Genomic DNA, 19,128 nt, shown 5'->3' with positions numbered 1-19,128 from the left:
TTGTTAAAGGCAGTTGCAGCCCCAAATTGAATCACATTTGGGAGTCTCATTCTTCAACACATCCATTCCTTGGGGGCGGGGGTTTAGAAGCTTTTGTCATGTCACAACATGAGAGATGCCCCATCTAGGTAATCCCTTGCAAGTTGTCATGTCACAACAGGAGAGATGCCCCATCTAGGTAATCCCTTGCAAGTTCTCATGATCAGTCTAAGTATTTTATCAACAGGTGAGATCACCCAGGAAGAGGGTCAGCCTCCTATAGAGTTTTTTATGAAGAGATCATAGGGTCTCTGTGGGCTTCCCCCACCTCATCATTTCAAGAACTTACCCAAGCTTGCTGTTATTGGGGGATGGAGGAATCTACACTCTCCATCTATGATCTCAGGTTTGGAAGAGTCTACATGCTTCTTTTGGCAAGTATGTTCCCTTTCAGTCCTCGAAAACGATGGTTCTGAGGATGATGAGCAAAGTGGAATAAATCCAGACATTACAGAAAGACTGTGGGAGGATTCCAGGCTCTCTTTCCTGTTGTGCCTAAAGGTGGACAGCTAGAAGCCCCTGTAAAGAAACATCTGCAATAAAGGCTGATGCTGCAGGGGAGTAATAATGCAGAGGGAAGCTTATGCAGAACTGCCTGTACTGAAGGAGCTGAGACTGACACTGATGTAGTGCTTGAGGCTAAGGACATCAGCTCCAGTTGCTGAAGTGTGATCTGTAAAGGCTGGCACTGACACCAACAATTTTGACATTGTGCTTGACCCCACTGGGTAGATGCTCAACATAGAGGTCTACATCAGCACCACCTACTCTTGGTTAAATGCGGAGGCCTTCAAGTTCAAGCCAGCGCTGACTGTAGCACCTAGAGGACAGACTCTGGCTTTCATACAACCTGTGTGGGATGAGTGGTCAATGGAGAAAAAAGAGAGGATCCTATCAAGAATGGAGTGACTAAACGGTTACCTCTAATTAGCAACCGACGCAGGACCCAAGACTTTGTTAATCAGGCCAACTGAGGGCAACCTGCCAGCAGATTACCCAAATGTAATGACTGCAACAGTGAAACATGAAGAACATCAGTGGGACAGAGGCAGCGGGCATTTCTGTTTTGCCCTAATAATGGCATCCTCTAAACTGTCACAGTTGATCTCTGGTGGAGGGTTAAAAATTGAGATGCATCTTGCTGATGGCACTGTTGAGCCTATATAATGAAATACTACATTTTCAATAAAAAAAAGTTAAACTACCAGTCCTGAGCAATTTAAACGGCAATAATACAGAAATTACTATGAAAATTAATTCAAAAACGCCTTCAACAGAATAATCAAAATGCACATTATCGTCAGATTCAGACTTGTTTGAAAATCTGGAGTTGTTTCTCGGTGCTTATCAACATTATACTTCTGTTTCTTATGTTTGGAAGATTTTCCCTTAAAAAAATATTGGTTATAGCCACTGAAGCAGAGCCAGTCAGCTCCAAAGAGGACTTTGAGGTAGAAGCTCTGTCAAGAGAAGTATGTCTGCCTTGAGGTAGTATCTTATGACCACACAGTTTGTGAACATTACTCTCCATAACTACTTCAAAAAAACAATTCTAACAATGCAAACAATTCAGACAAGACAGCACAAAAATATTAAATAAAACAAATATCGTACAGCAACCAGCAAGTCAGCAACTAAAAAAACGGTGAGGAAAGAAAAGGCCGTTAGGCCTACAGAGAGGATTATGAAAAGTATAAAACTGACAAAAAAATCAGATAAAAAGCATTTATGTGATGTGAATTATTGACTGGAAGTTAGGAAACAATAAAGAAAGGAATGCAGGATAGAAGGGTGAACTTGAGAAAAAAAAAAAAAAACACAAGGTAACAACTTTTATAAAAAGTAGCCTATGGCCATTTCAGACGTAAGCAGCTTGAACATGTAGCAAATAAAGACTGGAAAGGAAGGTCTATTTATAGAATATTATGAGCAAAAGGAAATGGTACAGCAGCCTAGGACAAATTTCAGGTGTTAATCTGTTGACATTACTAATCCTACTGCTGATAAGAACAGACCCCTCCCCATAACTCATCTTTACTTACTATCTTTGTTACTAAATAAATGTTTTAAGTGTGCCATAAGGAACTGAGGCGTACACATTTCACAAAACAAGTTCTCTTTAGGAAGCACACACAGATTTACAGCTGGCCTGCTTGCCCCAAAAACAAACAAGATTTAAAGATGCTTTTTTTTCTTTTACTATGGTTCAAAGCTTCAGGAAAAGACCATTTCTACAACAGGTACAATTATTCTCAAGTATTTCTACACTGTGGATATAGCCAACAAAGGGAAAAAAAAAGCAGATGAAAAATAAATTGAGCTTAACAAAAATGTGATGAAACATGGTTACAAAGGGGATATACTCTACAGTTTATAGAAATCATGGTCAGTTCAGTTTAGGCAGCACATTTTACTAAAACAGATCCCATTAATTTCCACGAAAACTACCACCAAAAATGTAACTTCGTAAGTATAACATTTTTAATACAGTTCCATCACTGAAAAACAAAAATACTAAGCATTTTTGTTGCAGAACAGGGTAACACATACTTGAAATGTATAAATGTTTATTATTGCACATATTTCTGTATACAAAATTTAATATGAAAGCATATGTACATGGAAAAATATTCTCTTTTTAAAAGCACTACTGACATTTATACTGATCTAAAATTACATTTCATAACAATACTAAAAAGCTCTTTAGTATGTGTGCAGCTGCAGTATAACAAACACAGCAGTGCATTTTAATTAACCTGCACATAAGTTAATAAGTCAAAAAATAACAGTGGGTGCTTATGCTGTAAAAACACGACCATAATCCTTCACGACTTTTTACACTGTACAGTAGAAATTATGAGGTAAGGGGGGGGGGGGGACTACAATTTTTTTTAACAAAATGTTAATGATACTACATTCTTCAGATGTTCTAATGAACACAGAAAGCCCTTTAGGGTAACAACTATCTCTGTGCTCCATTTCTAGGTGTAGAAAACTCTCAGCTAGAAATGATGGATGGATGAAGCTGGATCTTTCTAGCATACACCACTGCCATCATATCAATATTTTTATAAATGTATCTCTTCTGTTAGTAAAGATTGCTATAAACATACTATTGTTTTAAAGAAATCTAGGAAATGAAACGACTTCCATTTACTGGAAACAGAAATTTACATGGACAACAAAAACGTCATGCCATAAAGTCAGCAGAAAATTATGGCAATGTTTTTAGCATAGCTCTGCATGTGCTAGAGCTCTTTTCACACCATTGATCCCTGCATTAATCACCTGGATACCCAGGCAGTCCAACACATCAACTGGCCTTTGCCAATTAACTTGAAGTGATCAATGTAGCCTCTCTTTAAAACGTGCAATGCAAACTGTAAACAAATTATATTTTAACAGCAGCAACCCTGTCTGACAAGTATCCAGCAATGCTAAACACCGGTGGGTCTGCTTAAGAAGTTAGCTGCTGACACCTGCTACATTTCAAATTTTTCATGTAATATGCCTTGCTAAGATGCATTTCACAAGAGTTCAAGTCAACTAATTTTAATTTACACAGACTTGTTTAAGAGGTTGTGCAAATATCTGATCACAAATGCTCAGTAAGCACCTATGCTGAACACACTTAAAATCTGACATGCATGAAACACAAAGTAAACTGTATTATGAAATATTTTCCCTGGCATCACCATGACTAGCAACTGCCTACAGAACAACAGGACAATTACTCTTTAAAGATGGATAAAAAGAAGCTATAACTGTTCAAAAGCAATCAGAGAGCAAAACAATATTTAGAATATAATGTACATTTATGCATTCAACTTAGTATTAAACTGTACCATATAGTCATTTGAACAACTCAACAGATCCTAACACTTGTCTGTTGTAAGTAGAACTACATTTATACAATAAGCATGGTTCTTGTACTATAATATAAACAAACTGAGTGTTAAAATGACTTGCAGACCAAAATACAAAATCAGTGCACAACAGACAAACGTGCAAGTCCTTATTATATTGATTTTCCAGAAGATTTTCTGTGATGGGAAACCGCAGTCATGTCATTCCTGAGGAGGCTTCTTTCAGAGAAACACTTCCAGAAATCTATCCTCTGTACTGAAGGTATGTGCGTATTTTGGCCCTGACAAATGCAAGTCATGGCATTTTATTGCCCTGGCTTAGGAAGGCTATCACCCTCCCTGGTTCTGCATTCACAGAACATGAAGAAATTTTATCTAAAATATTAAACATTAAGCAAGAAAATACAATTATAAATCTGTTACACTTATAGGACTTGGGTCATACGAAATGGATGGAGGAACTGTCCAACGACAAAAGAATGCAGACAGGGCAAGATGAGATGACATGCATATGTACCATTCTCCAGAAGCCTTTGTGCTGAATAGCCATTCAGGCACTCAATGCAGAGGACAACAGCACATGTTCCTTTGACTGCTCTTAATCAGATTATTGCTGATTGCTCAAGTAAACAAGAAGTGTCTCTGCAGTCAAGTGGGCCTTTAACAACCTTAGAGCTTGCTGAATTTCCAGGATGTTGCTATGGAACTTCTGTATCCATAACAATTCAACATCCACAAATCAAATGCAAATCTTGATGAGATTCCAAATTCTCCATAGATGCACCTGAAGAAAGACAGACAGTACAATCATATAGGAAAGTTAACATAACTGCAGATGTTCAAGTAAATCAGTGTTGCAAGTACTAAGTCTTGGAACTTCTGCTGTGCTGAAGCTCGCAATTTGTCTAAATACTGTATTGTTCTACCATCCCTCAGCTTGCAGATGTCCTTACTGGCCAATGTCAGGATGTTGGCAGTTTTTTTGACTAAAACACTGAAGTCAAAAGTTCCACAGGTAGAGTACAACCTGCCTCACTGAGGTTAATGACAGCTGGAGACAGTGTTTTAAAGGAGTAAAACAGGCCTAATGCAGATGCCATATGCTGACCGTCTAAAAAAACCTCCAGCTATACTCCGAGGCATATTGTCTACTCAGAGGCGATCTCTGCTTAACATACAAGGCCATGTCAAACCCTCTGCTGTTGGACATGCTCCACTTAAAGAAATCCCAATCCCTCAGAGCCACACGCTCCAGGATCTAAACCTTGTCATAACAATTAAAACATGCTGGAAGGATAAGTTCCTGACCCAGAGACTCCCCCATACTCTGGAACAGACTTCCCATACATGTCAAGCAGAGCGCCTCCTTGGTCCTCTTCAAAAGAAACCTTGACGATTGGATGGGAGAAAGGAAATTCACCCCGGGGATCATGTCAGTTGCCCTGCTAGACAGGGGTCCATGGAAGTAAATATTGTGGGAAGAAATATCCAGGGGAACTGTTATGGCTAGGCTTGTATAGGCCCTAGGGCCGATAGCCTAGTACCAACCTATGAACCTATAAGAGAAGTTAGGGGGGAGAGGGGAGCCTAGTACCAACCTATGAACCTATAAGAGAAGTTAGGGGGGAGAGGGGACAGTGAATAGGTAGGGTATCCACCCACCCCAGAGACAAAAAACAGGAGGAGTAGAGGGAGGGAAAGGATACTCCAACATTGATCTATTCGAACATCTACAATTATAGTAAGTTAGCTACACAACTGTTCAACGTTCACTGAAGTCAGTGCTGCAGTACTAAGATATTGGAAGACTCTCTCAACTTTCCTTTTGAGGAGGTTGGAGATTACTCTGGGCTACGGACAGCAGGCTCTGCAGAACGGAAGACAGAAACCCGAATTTGGCTACAGGTATTCCAGGTGGTAATGTTAAGTAAAGGTGTGCACAGACAGTCAAGTTGCAACTTCCAGAATGGTCTGTGTAGGTGTCCCTTTTAGAAATGTTGTGGCAGCTTTTGACCGAGTCCTGATTCTGCCAGGAATCTGCTTCACACAGTAACAAAATACTATACAGTTGGCTATCCATTTGGATGTGGTCTGTTTCCTGTTTTCTCAGTTTACCTTCTTGCAAATGTCATAAATAGCTGGTCACACATTCTCTTCTAAGCAGGTAGAAAGTACAGTTGTGTACACTTGCCTAAAATGTAGATGTTCGACTGTATTCACTGTTGCAGTCATCACACTTGGGTTTATCTGCCTGCAGGTAGCCCTCAATACCAGAGACTTAGTATTTCTGCATCGGTTGCTGTCGCTCCAGGACTGACATCTGGTCATCAGGGGTATAAAAACAGGCAGCCGACGCCATTAGATCCGTTTTTCTTGCCTCAAATGTCAGGAGCCCTCCAAATAGGGAGCTAAGTTATGGTGGGGAAAACACCACCAGTAAAAAGTAAATACCAACACCCCAGAAAGGGTGAGCAACAGGCATAGAGAGGAGGGAGAGAGAGAGAGAGAAATAAGGGGGCTGGAGGGAGGAAAAACCAGGACTGCAACAGTAAATACACTTGAACATCTACATTTATGGTAAGTGTACACAACTGTACTAATGTTCTTTGTGTTTCACTGTTCCAGTCATCACACTTGGGTAGATTCCCAAAGCTGAAGAAAGGTGGAGGCAGTCAAGAAAAGTTGGGGCTGGCTACTATGCTTTGCAGGACTGCTATAGCAAAACCTGCCCTGGATTTGGAAAAGATAGATAGGTGGTAATGCTTGGTGAAGGTGTGTAAAGAACTCCAGGTAGCAGCTTCCAGGATGTCTCTGGTAGGGACTCCCCTGAGGAATGTTGTAGAGGTAGAAGTTGCCCTAGTGGAATGTGTTCTGACCCCCTGTGGGGTTGGTTTCCCCATGGTGCTTGTAGCAGAAATGGATGCAGTGTGCTAGCCATTTAGAAATTGTTTGTTTAGAAATGGCCTTGCCCTCTGCCCCTGGTGCAAAGCTGGCTAGTAACTGGTCAGATTTCCTGAAGGGCTTAGTCCTATCAAGGTAGAATCTGAGACAACTGGGCAAGTCCAAGGAGTGCAAGATCTTTTCCCCTTTATTTTGAGGATCAGGGAAGAAGGTTGGCAAATGGACAGATTGGTTGAGAGCCACACTGGATACCACTTTAGGCATAAAGGAAGGGTTAGTCCTGAGGGAAACCCTGTCAACATGGAAAATAATGAAGGGTTCCACAGCCATGAGTGCTTGTAGCTCAGACACTTCTAGCTAAAGTGATGGCCAGAAGCAAGACTGTTTTTCAAGAGAGGAATTTTAACTCTGCTGACGCTGCAGGCTCAAAGGGGGGAAAGTGTAAGCTTTTCCAGGACAATGTTAAGGTCCCAAGCAGGGGTGGGTGCCCTCCTTGGCGGCCTTAAGTTGTTTGCCCCTCTCAGGAACTGTTTGATAAGTGGGTTACAGAAGGGAGGTGGCTCAGTGTTGCAATGAGCTAAAACGGCAGAGGCATGGATCTTAATGGAGAAGGATAGGCCTCTCGAGTAGATCTGCTAAGTAATTGAGGATTAGAGGCAGGGAAGGCAGGTTTGTGTCCTCTCCTTTAGAATGAATCCAGGAGCAGTACCTTTTCCACTTATCAGCATAATAGTTCCTTGCACTGGGTCTTCTGGCTTCAAGAATGACATCCAGCACCTGCTTGCTTAGGCTGGTTACTGGGGGAGAATTCCCGGAATAAGCCAGATTGCAAGATTTAGGGTTTGCTGAGAGAGCAGGGTTGGGTTCTGGTATAGGTGTCAGGGTGGCACCGATGACAAGCTGCCCAGGAGCAGGTACCAGTGCTGGCGTGGCCAATCTGGGGCAATCAGAATTGTCCTTGGTCTGTCCTGTCTTATCTTGAGCAATATTCTTGAGAGAAGGGGCGGAGGAGGAAAGGCACAGATTGAGAGATTTACCCACTGGAAAGATAGGGTATCCACTTACCAGGCCCTGTTGTGAGGAGTCCTGGTGCAGAATTTGCTGAGCTGGTGATTGCAGAGGGAGGCAAATAGATCCACCTCTGGGGTCCCCATTTCTCAATCAGAAGGTTGAAGGTGTTGGGCTCTAATCGCCACTCGTGTGGGTCTAGCAGATTTCTGCTTAAGTCATCTGCCAGTGAGTTTTGTTTGCCTGGCAGGAACTGAGCTTGCAGATGGACCTGCATGTCCAAGGCCATGTTCCACAGGGCCATGGCTAATCTGCAGAGTGGGTAAGAGTGTGTTCCCCCCTGCTTGTTGATGTACCACATAACTGTGGTGTTGTCTGTTTTTATTAGCAGGTGTCCTGGTGAGAGTAGGGATCTGAAAGCTGTCAGCGTATGCTGCACAGCTAGCATCTCTTTTTGGTTGATGTCCAGATGAATCTGACTTGGGCTCTAGCAGCCCTGAATGCACTTGCCGTCCATGTGTGCCCCCCCCCCCCCGGCATAGTCTGATGCATCTGTGGTTAGGGTCTGGGCGGCGAGGGGTTGAGTAAAGGGCAGTCCTTTGTTGTGGTTGCATGCTGCTGCCCAACAAAGAAACTCTGTCCTTAGACAGGGTATGATAGGAATGACGCTTTCCAGGTCCTGAGAATGTTGGCACCAAAGATTTTTTTAAGTACCATTGAAGTTTCCTCATATGCAGTCTGGCATATGGAATTAGTAGGATGCATGAGGCCATGAACCTTAGGGCCTGCAGGATTTTCCTTGCGGATAGCTGGGTTCTGCTGGCCATTTGAGTAAAATAGTCAGTCAGATAGGCTTGTTTTTCTGGAGTGAGGAATGCCATCTGGGATGCTGTGTCCAAACTTGCTCTCAGGAATACAATCTTTTGACTAGGGACAAGTTTTATTTTATTTTCGTTGATGGTGTTCCCCAGGGAGGTTAGAAGGTTTTTTTTTTTTTTTTTTTTACAAATGTCAGGTGCTGCAACACCTGCAATTTCCTGACTGTCTGCCTGAATCAGGCAGAAGTCCAAGTACGGGTAAATATGGATATTTCCCTGTCTGCAGTAAGCAATGGCTGGAGCCAGGCATTTTGTGAATACTCTGGGAGCAGTGGATAAGCCAAAGTGAAGTGCAGAGAACTGATAATGCACAGATCCTGCTCTGAAGCATAGATATTTCCTCCATGAGTCCCTTAAAGGGATGTGCAAATAGGCTTCTTTTAAGTCTTGGGTGACTAACCAGGCATCCTTGGCTAGCATAGGTAGAAGTTGCTGCAGGGTGAGCATTTTGAATTTTGGTACCATCAGGAAGGTCTTGAGAATTTACAGATCTAAGTTTAAGTGCCAAGTGCCCTCGGTACCAGGAAGAGTCTAGAATAGAATCCTTGGCCTGTCTGTTCTGCAGAAACAGGTTGAATTGCCTTTATAGAGAGCAGGGACTGAACTTGATTTTGTGCCCCTGCCCACTGGTTTGGAGGAAGGCCTGGGAACCAGTTTGGGGTTGGCAGTGAGTGGAAGTAAAATTTGTACCCCTTTGATACAATGTTGAGGACCCATCGGTCTTTGGTGATGGAAATCCAGTTTTTTGCATGAAGGGCAGGTTTTTTTCCAAGGGGCACAAGCAGTTGGGCAGAGGTGGGGAGTGGAGTTGAGAAGTCATTGGGAATTCTTTCCATAATGGGGTGGCTTAGCACTTCCTGCTTTGGAGGTGGAGGCACTCCATTGCTTAGATCTCTGCATACACTGAGACTGTAGTCTGGGTGATCCTGTTACTCCTGGGTCTGGTTTGAGATGGCCTTGAGGGGGCTGTAAAGGACCAATGTTTCGAGGGGCAATGCCTACTGAAACTAGGAGGCTGTACTTGCAAGAATTCTTTAACTGTCTGCATAGATGTAGATTTTTCTTCCATCTTTTAAGAACCTCTTCTGCTTTGGTGCCAAACAGACTGTCCTTGTTCAAAGCAGCGTCTAATAACTTTGATTTGACATGGTCTGGCAAAGTCTGTTCCTTAAGCCAAGCATGTCTTCTCAGTACAGAACCAGTGACTGCTGCCCTGCAAGATGCTTCTAGGGAATCAAAACCACACTGCAATGTATGCTTGCTGACTTGGCTTGCAGAATGCATAAGTTCTTGCAATTCTTTGTTTTCTGCACAGTCTGTAAAGGTTGCTATTTTTTTGCTTAGTAAGTTCCATAATATATGTTGTTGGTACTTCAGCATGTGAAACTGACAATTCAAAGCGTTAATGACAAGAGTTGCAGAAGTATATACTTTCTTACCCCATCTGTCCAAAGCTCTGGAATCCCTGTCCGAAGGAGTGGGATTCTTAGCTGTAGTAGCTCTGATACCTTTATGCCCCTGGGAAATGATCTCTGGATCAGCAGTAGGATTTCTGTAAAGGAATTTGTGAGAATCAGATACTCTGTAATACCTGTCTGGTTACCTAGGAGCAGGGGGTAAAGTATCAGGGGTAAGGCTGGATTCCATAAAGACATCAACAACAACTTCCAGGACTGGGGGTATTGCTAAAGGCCATTGTTGTGGCAAATCTAGAAATTCTCAAGAGTCTCTTTTTGGACTGAGGATAGTCTTGACATTACCAATGGAAATGCTCTCTTAAGGTATGTAAGGTTTCACCAAAAGAAAAATCCTCTGGAGGAGAGGCAGAGGGAATGGAGCCCTCTGCATCAAAATTCTCATAAGCAGATAAGGGCATGTCTTCATAATCAGATACCTCAGAGTCTTTGGACTCTTGGTCTGTTGAAGCTGCAGGGGACTGACTTCTTTTTCTCTTAGCAGGGGAAGGCTGACTTCCCCTAATCAGCATAATAAGGTCTTCTGCCATTTTAAGCATTTGATGTTGTGGCAAGTAAGCAGGTGCATGTGCTTTGGTCGTCCATTTTCTAAGTGTAGCGCATACTCTTGGCCTTAGAAACTCCGTAGTTTTAGACAGAACCGAAGACGCAAAATAGTTTGTTGGTTTGTGTCGAATATCGGTACTGCGAGGAACTTCCTCAGAAGCCGGTGCCTGCTCAGCGGCTCCGGGCCCATCTAAGGTAGAGACATCCGCAGGTTCCATAGTCGAAGAAGAGTCTTGTGGCATACCGGACTCTGAACGGGTCTCAGTAGAGGCCTGCGAATCCATAGAAGCGGGAATCAGGGGCTGCGAAAGCACCTCACTGAGTACCGGTGAACTGGTGACTCGCCTAAAGGAAGCGTTGGCAGCAGTTTTGGACCTATGCGGTCTGTCTTTATCCTTACGTTTTTTCATATCTGTAGTTGGATGGCTTACCGAAGCCATTTCAGAATACGGCGATCGTGAACAAAAGTGTTAAGCGACAATAAGGGGCTGACGTTGAATGGTTCGGGCATTGAACAAGGCACAAAACCAACAGCGAGGTATGTCGTGGTCTGTGCCTAAACAGGTGACGAAGAATGAAAATCTCGATGTGGTATTTGCTTTCCACAGGCAAGACAACTGTTAACTTTTTCTGACATCGGTTAGAGCAAGAAAAAAGGATCCAGGGTACTTAGAAAAACTCAGGTAGTGGCCGACCAGCACTCGTGCGAACTGCTTCTGCTTTGGGCTCCTTGGCAAGAAAGACTGATGTAATGGCGTCGGCTGCCTGTTTTTATACCCCTGACAACCAGATGTCAGTCCTGGAGTGACAGCAACCGACGCAGAAATACTAAGTCTCTGGTATTCAGGCCGACTGAGGGCTACCTGCAGGCAGATAACCCAAGTGTGATGACTGCAACAGTGAAACACAAAGAACATTCTTAGTTATGTAGAGTGACAAACAATACTGGGAGATGAACAGCTTGTTTCACAGAGACCTCTGATACCACCTTGGGAAGAAGGAAGACTTTGTTCTCACGGTTACTCTGTCCCCGTGAATAATGAGGAAGGGCTTACCACACACATTAGAGCCTGCAGCTTGGATATACGCCTGACTGAGCTTGGTGACAGCAGCAGAACAGTTTTCCAAGTAAGCACTCTGAGTGGCATGGAGGCTGCTAGTTCACAAAGCAGCATCGTTAGTTTTTCCATTACATAAATTAGGTTCCAGGTGGGTGCAGACACATCTAGGTGGCCTAATATGTGAAACACCTTTTAGGAACTGCTTTGAATGTTGGCAAGTACATGCAGAAGAGGACATGGGAAGAAAGTAGAAATAACAGAAGCATGCACTTTTACCCTAGAATAAGACTGTTTTTCTTTGCAGAGGATGGAGAAGCATTACAGTACCTGTTCAAGGTTGCTTGAGTTGCTAGAATATCATAAGTCTTGTATCAAACAGAAAACCTTTTCCATTTTGCACATACGATTTTCTGGTACTCTGTTTTACAGCATTGTTCAGTACTGGTAACGCATGCTCTGAAACTTGTCTGGATGGAATCGGTAGCCCATCATCCAAGTTGCAAATTTATATGGTCAGGTTGAGGCAAATGACACCACTCGTTTTGGGTTAGGAGATCCAAAACAAGGTGGGAGTGTTATGATTCTCCCTTTACTAATGGCTGGAAGGAGGGAGGGCCAGTTTTGCCTGGTTCAGTAAGGATTCATCAGTATCATTCTTGGAACAATCACTCCTCACTTTCAGCAATACCCTGGTGATGAGGTATACTGAAAGAAAGACAAAGAGGTCTGTCTATTTGAAGGAGAAGCCACCTACTTTCTCCATGTCCTTCTCTGGGAATCCACTGAACAAAACTTACCAGTATGTCTGTTTTCTGAGAACTGAAAAGGTCTATGTTTGGCACACTGCATTTGTGCCAGGTCTAAGAAAAATAGAAGTTATGTTCTTACCATAACGTTCCATGTTAGTTGTCTTCTTCTCGCCTTCTTCTTGCTGGATGGGTTCGGAGCCGACCTCGGCTCCGACTCGGCCACTCTAAAAGCTCGAGAGTTGGTTCCACCGGCTCGAGGCTCCCCTTATATCCCACAATGCTAGGCGAGAGTTACCTCAGATCTCATTTGTAAGCTAACCCCACAGAGTCCACCTCTAACAACAGGGAGAAAGAAGGGTGACCTACATCCTGATTCAGGAAATATGCAAAGCAGCATATGCCTAAGTAAAGAGGTGGTAGAAAGAGAGGTCACAATCACAACTCCTCTAGGTCTGTCCAGGCCAGGGGGAAGGAGGGTGGGACGCAAGAAGAAGGCGAGAAGAAGACAACTAACATGGAACGTTATGGTAAGAACATAACTTCTATATGTTAAGTTGTCTATCTCGCCTTCATTCTTGCTGGATGGGACCGCGTCCCTAGCACCTTGTCCCGGGTGGCCTAACGGAACAGACTCCTGAGAACAGTGGACCCAAAGTTAGCTCTATGCCTAGAAGCTAAATCCAACTTATAATGAGAAATGAAAGTGTGAGGAGTAGCCCAAGTAGCCGCTGCACAAATGGTGTCAATAGGCAGTCTGTCTTGGAAGGCTATGGAAGTAGCCAAAGCTCTGGTGGAATGGGCCTTAGGTTTATTAGGCAGCTTTTGGTGTCTAATTTCATAAACAAGGGAAATCAGAGATGTTAGCCATCTAGATAATGATACCTTTGAAACTGAAAGTCCCTTCCTGCCCTCTGCATAGGAGACAAACAGTTGGTCAGATTTTCTGAATTGTTTTGTTCTATCCAAATAGTACCTTAACTGACGATGAACATCTAGCCAGTGTAATTTTTGTTCGGACCTATTGGAATATTCTGGAAAAAACACAGGGAGGTCAATGCTTTGATTTAGATTAGACGTCGAGGCTACCTTAGGCAAAAAGGACGGGTTGGTTCGTAAGGATACCCTGTCCTTATGGAACAACAGATAAGGAGGTCGATAGCTGAGTGCATGAAGTTCCGAAACTCTTCTAGCTGAAGTAATAGCTACCAGAAAAAGAGTTTTCCATGATAGCAATTTTAAAGAACAGGAAGCTGCAGGTTCGAAAGGGGGAAGAATCAAAGAAGTAAGAACTAAATTTAGGTCCCAAGGAGAAGGAGGATTTCTTATAAGAGGTCTGAGAAGAAAAACTCCTTTCAAAAAGGCTTTGCAAAGCTTGTGGGACATTAAGGCAGACTCAGAAATACCCACATGAAAGTTAGAAATAGCTGCCAATTGAACTTTAAGAGTAGAAGGAGATGAACCTGCATGGAAGAGTTCAGCTAGAAAATCAAGGACTATTTGGATGGAAGCAGTGAAAGGATCTATGTCCCTTCCTTGAGCCCAATATGTGAAGCATTTCCACTTACTCAAATAAATCTTCCGAGTGGAAGATTTATGGGAAGCTATCAAAATATCTCGAACGGAGTGAGATAATTGAGGAAGCCTGGCTAAGGTTGGAACCGGAGGAACCAAGCAGTGAGGTTCAGAGAGGGGAGGGAGCGATGAAACTGACCCGACTGGTGGATCAAAAGATCTGGAACTAGGTCCAGATGCCAAGGTCGCTCCAATAGAAATTGATGTAGAAAGGGGAACCACACCTGTCGAGGCCAGTAAGGAGCAATGAGGATCAACGAGGCCTTCTGAGCGATAGCTTTCTGTATCACTTGAGAGATTAGTGGGAAGGGAGGAAATGCATACAGAAGTCCCCGGGGCCAAACTTGGACTAGAGCGTCTCTGCTGGGTTGGCCTGGTAAATGGAATAGAGTGAAAAAATCTCTGCACTTGCTGTTTTGGGGAGTAGCAAAAAGATCGCAGCAAGGCTGACCCCACTTGAGAAAAATTTCTCTCACCACAGAGTCTTTCAGAGACCACTCGTGAGGCATGAGGATAGCTCTGCTCAACTTGTCCGCGATTTGATTGGACTTCCCGGGGATGTGCGTTGCTATCAGAAACCGCTGAGAAGAAATCACCCATTGCCACAATCTGAGTGCTTCTCGACACAGGGGGTAGGACCTGGTTCCGCCTTGTTTGTTGATGTACCACACTACAGACATATTGTCTGTCTGGATTGCAATCGTTCCTAAGGGAAGAGAGTCTTGAAGAGCTTGCAATGCTAAAAGCACTGCTCTCATCTCCAGAACATTTATATGCAAGTGGCATTCGTCTGGTTGCCATGTGCCCTGGACCGTCCTGCCCTGATAATGCCCCCCCCACCCGATCAGGGAGTCAGAGTAGCAACCGGAGGGGGAGGAACAAAGGGTCTTCCCAACAAGAACTGAGGGGAAGACATCCACCACATGAGATGATTTCTGCACGCCTGCGTGATCATAATGGTGTGGGACATTGGAAGTTGCTGGTATGACCATTGTGTAAAGAGCATCCATTGAAGGATTCGCATGTGGAATCTGGCTAATGGAAGCAGAGGTATGGCCGCCATAATTCCCAACACTTTCAGAACTAACCTGGCTTTGATTCTGTTGTTGTTGAAAAGGAGTGAGACCAGTTTGTGTATGTCTGTTATTCTCTGATCTGTTAGTCTCGCAGACATGTCTACTGTGTCTAGATTTGCGCCTATGAAGGTAATAGTACGACAAGGCGACAAAACAGACTTTTCGCAATTTATTGAAAAGCCTAACTTTTGACAAATGCGAAAAGTGTAATCCCTGGCCATCAGAAGGAGATGCTTGGTGGGAGCTGTGAGGAGCCAGTCGTCCAAATATGGAAACACCTGGAATCCTTGTCGTCTCAGGTGAGAAGCTACCACTGCCATGCATTTGGTAAACACCGGGGGCAGTGGTGAGACCAAAGGGCAGGGCCCTGAATTGAAAATGACTGGTTCCCAGCCTGAAGCGGAGGAATCTTCTGGGCGTCTGTTCATTTTATGTGATAGTACGCATCCTGAAGGTCTATAGAGCACATCCAGTTTCCTTTTCCCAATAGGGGAAGGATGGACTGCAGCGTGACCATCCGAAATCTTGTTTTCTTGACTGATCTGTTCAAGATACTGAGATCCAAAATTGGTCTCCAGTCCCCTGTTTTCTTTGGAACTAAAAAGAACCTTGAGTAGATTCCGGATCCTTGTTGGTCTGCTGGAACTGGCTGAATTGCTCTTTTCGCAAGCAGCTTTGAAATTTCCAAAACCGCTAGATCCCTTTGAGCGGGTGGAACATCTGGAAGGGATTTTTTTGATTGGTTTGGAATGCGAAGAAAGGGAATAGAATAGCCTTCGGAAATGACGGACTGTACCCATTTGTCTTGAGTCAGGGATAGCCAGGCTTCTGGGTACAGTGACAATCTTCCCCCGACTGCCTCCGAAGGTGGGCAGTCGGGCAACACCTCAGGGATGCTGAAAGGGCTTATCAGAGAAAACTTCTCGATTGCCCTGGTTCTGCGGAGCCCCCCTGCCTCGAGGGCGACGTCTACCATTGTTATTCCCGCCTCTGCCTCTGGCGAAACAGACTCTGTCGTCAGGCGAAGTCCCTTGAGATTGTTTACGGAACCACATTTTCCCACTTTTCTGGCCTTTGGGGTAAGGCCTAGAAGGAGTAGAAAAACGGACTCCGACGGCAGAAAGAGTCTTGCCATCAGTCTCGCACCTAGTCAAGGTTTCTTTCACTTGAGGACCAAAGAGAGATGATCCATCGAACGGGGAATTAGTGAAAGACGTCTTGAAGGGTCCATAAAATTGCATAGCCGCATCCAGGCATGCCTACGTAAGGCCACACCTGTCCCTGCGGCCCTGCTCGCTCCATCAGCCGCATAAGAAAGGAGGCGCATGGAGGAGTTGGCTATGGAGTTCAGGGTAGCCAGCAGAGTGTTCATCTTATCTTGAAAACCCGCAGCTGTAGGGTCCTTCAACATGTCACTCGCTTCTTTGATCAAGTCCCTTTGAAGACGAGTAAAATGACACAGGTAGTTCAGCTTAACGCATAGCAAATGTCGCTGACGAGAACATCCGCTTCCGTACCTGTCCATGGACCTAGATTCCTTGTTAGGTGGATGGACAGGTACTGAAGGATCAGCTAGTTCCTTCTTAGTGGCAGCAGCAACCACCATAGCATCCACAGAAACCCCTTTTGTCAAGAACTGTTTGTCTGCTGGTGCCGTTATGAATTTGGAGGGTCTCCTGGGAGTGGGGTCCACTGAATCAGGAGCCGTCCATGCCTTTTTAGCTACCACCTGCATGAGGGGGTCAAAGGGGGGAGACACCCAGGAGGTGGAAGGACGAGAGCCAAATGCCTCAAGGTACACAGATTCATCCTCCGAAGGGTTGAGGGCTGGCCAATTTCCCCTCTGTTTGAGGATTTCCAGAATGTCTGCAAAGGAGACATCTTCAGAAGGGGAACGGGGGGAACCCTCTAAATCTGTGTCAGATGTGATGGACTCAGGTGAGTCAATGTGTTTCCTCTTACACTTCCTCTTCCGAGGGGGCTCCTCTGCCAAATCTGGAGAGGCCTCGGAAGAGGATGAGATCCCCACGGGGGGTTCCTGAGGAGCTGGCTCTCTGCGGTCCGGGATGAGGGAGTGAGTCGACTTGACCTGAGGCACCGTAGAGGGAGGGGCGGACGGAGCCGACTGTGGAGTAGAGCCAGGCTCTAACACACTCCGCATGACCTCGAACGCACCCCTGTCAGGCAGAGCCAGAGGTCCCCGCTCCGAGAAGCTGAGAACCTCCCTCGGCACAGACAGTGATGGCTCGAGGCTGATGTCGTAGCCGAACTCACCAGCGCCGAAGCTTCGAGAGGAAGAACGGGGTCGGACAAGGGTCCGATGCCACTCACCCCCTCAGAGCCGACGAGGGAAGTCCGGCGCCGAGATTCCTCGAAAGAAGAAATCGGAGCCGGCGACGGAGCCGAAGACATCTGTATCGGCTCCGACGCTCCCACAGTTTCGGTTCCGACGCCGGCTCCGAGCTCAACGGAGTCGGAGGAGGAACATATTGATGGACAGGGACAGGCATCAACTGATGAGTCGGGCTCTGAAGCATTTGGGCCAGTGCCTCGGACTTAAGAAGTCGACTCACTACCCTCTGAAGGTCATGATCCGACAGCCTCGATGACCTAGAGGAGTGAGATTTATGGCTCCGTTCAGACAGCAGAGGCGATGCTGGAGCCGAATGAACGGAGCCAAGAGATGGTGACCTAGATCTCTTCCTAGATGTCGGCTCTGAAGGTCTGGTCGGAGCCGACAAGGGAATTTCTAATACCTCGGCTCCAGCCGGAGCCGAGGGAACCACAGAAGCTGTAGACTCATCGGCTCCAGCCGGAGCCGATGCAGACGCAGGTTTAGAAGCCTTAGGTCTCGGCTCAGTAGCTGGAGCCGAGGACCTAGAAGCCTTGGAGGGCTTCCCAGAGACAGAAAGGGAATCCTCAGGCTTAAGTAGACCCCTTAGGATCAACTTGTTCTTTCTTTCCTGCAGGACCCTGGGACTGAAGCCGTGGCATACAGCACAGGAGTCCTGCAGGTGCAAAGGCCCCAGGTAGACACAAGAAGTGTGACCGTCTGTCAGAGACATTTTCTGACAGCACGCATCACACTTCTTGAAGCCTGAGACCTTTGTGTCTTTAGACATCCTAGAACAAGAAAGTGTAACCACACACACTCAGTCTGACACACTGATTACACTTATCTTATTTTAAAACTCAAAAATAAAACAATTAACTAAGTTTTAATTAAGAGCAACACACACACACCACTAGGGAATGGGGAAAGGCCTGAAGGGCCGAGGGAGAACTTTTAAGTTCTTGTGGGAAAGAAACGGGATTTTAAGAAAAAAAGGGTAGAAATCCACTAAACTAAGGGAAAAAGTAGTTAAACTTAAAAATATAAGGGTTTAAGTATCCTAACTTTACTGAAAATACACTTACCAAGAAGCCGGTAGAAAACCAACACCTCGATCGCTGTAGCGGCAAACGAGATCTGAGGTAACTCTCGCCTAGCATTGTGGGATATAAGGGGAGCCTCGAGCCAGTGGAACCAACTCTCGAGCTTTTAGAGTGGCCGAGTCGGAGCCGAGGTCGGCTCCGAACCCATCCAGCAAGAATGAAGGTGAGATAGACAACTTAACATCTTTCCTTTTCAACATTCAACCATTAGGATTCTGGAAGGGATCTGCTCAGACTGTGTGGGAGCATGCTGTCTTGAGCGGAGACATATTCAGCTATGGTAGTGAGGCCTAATTGCTGAAAAAGTAGCCATAGTTCCATTGGTAATCTACCATAAATGGTAGGAATGACATCCTCCCTGTTTGTTCATATACCACATCACTGCAGCGTTGTCCGATGGTATCTTTACTGCTCCTAGTACTAGTCTTTCTTGGAAAGCTTTCAAGGCCAAAATAACTGCCATCATTTCATTTAGACTAATGAGCTATGCTACCTGTTCCATGTCCCTCGGTTTCTAATTTG

The 19,128-nt window shown here is 44.9% G+C and overlaps 1 protein-coding gene across 11 annotated transcripts in view; it reads right to left on the bottom strand.

Moving 5' to 3' along the window:
- RAPGEF2 (Rap guanine nucleotide exchange factor 2) overlaps nucleotides 1-19,128 on the bottom strand; it is a 2,418,607-nt gene that overhangs the window by 2,039,493 nt on the left and 359,986 nt on the right. The window lies entirely within an intron of this gene.

This window comes from Protopterus annectens, chromosome 2.part1 (genome assembly GCF_019279795.1).
Source record: "Protopterus annectens isolate FY-2018-M chromosome 2.part1, PAN1.0, whole genome shotgun sequence".
NCBI lineage: Eukaryota > Metazoa > Chordata > Ceratodontiformes > Protopteridae > Protopterus > Protopterus annectens.
Note: the sequence above shows the minus strand (reverse complement) of the source record. Positions and strands in the feature narration are given on the sequence as shown.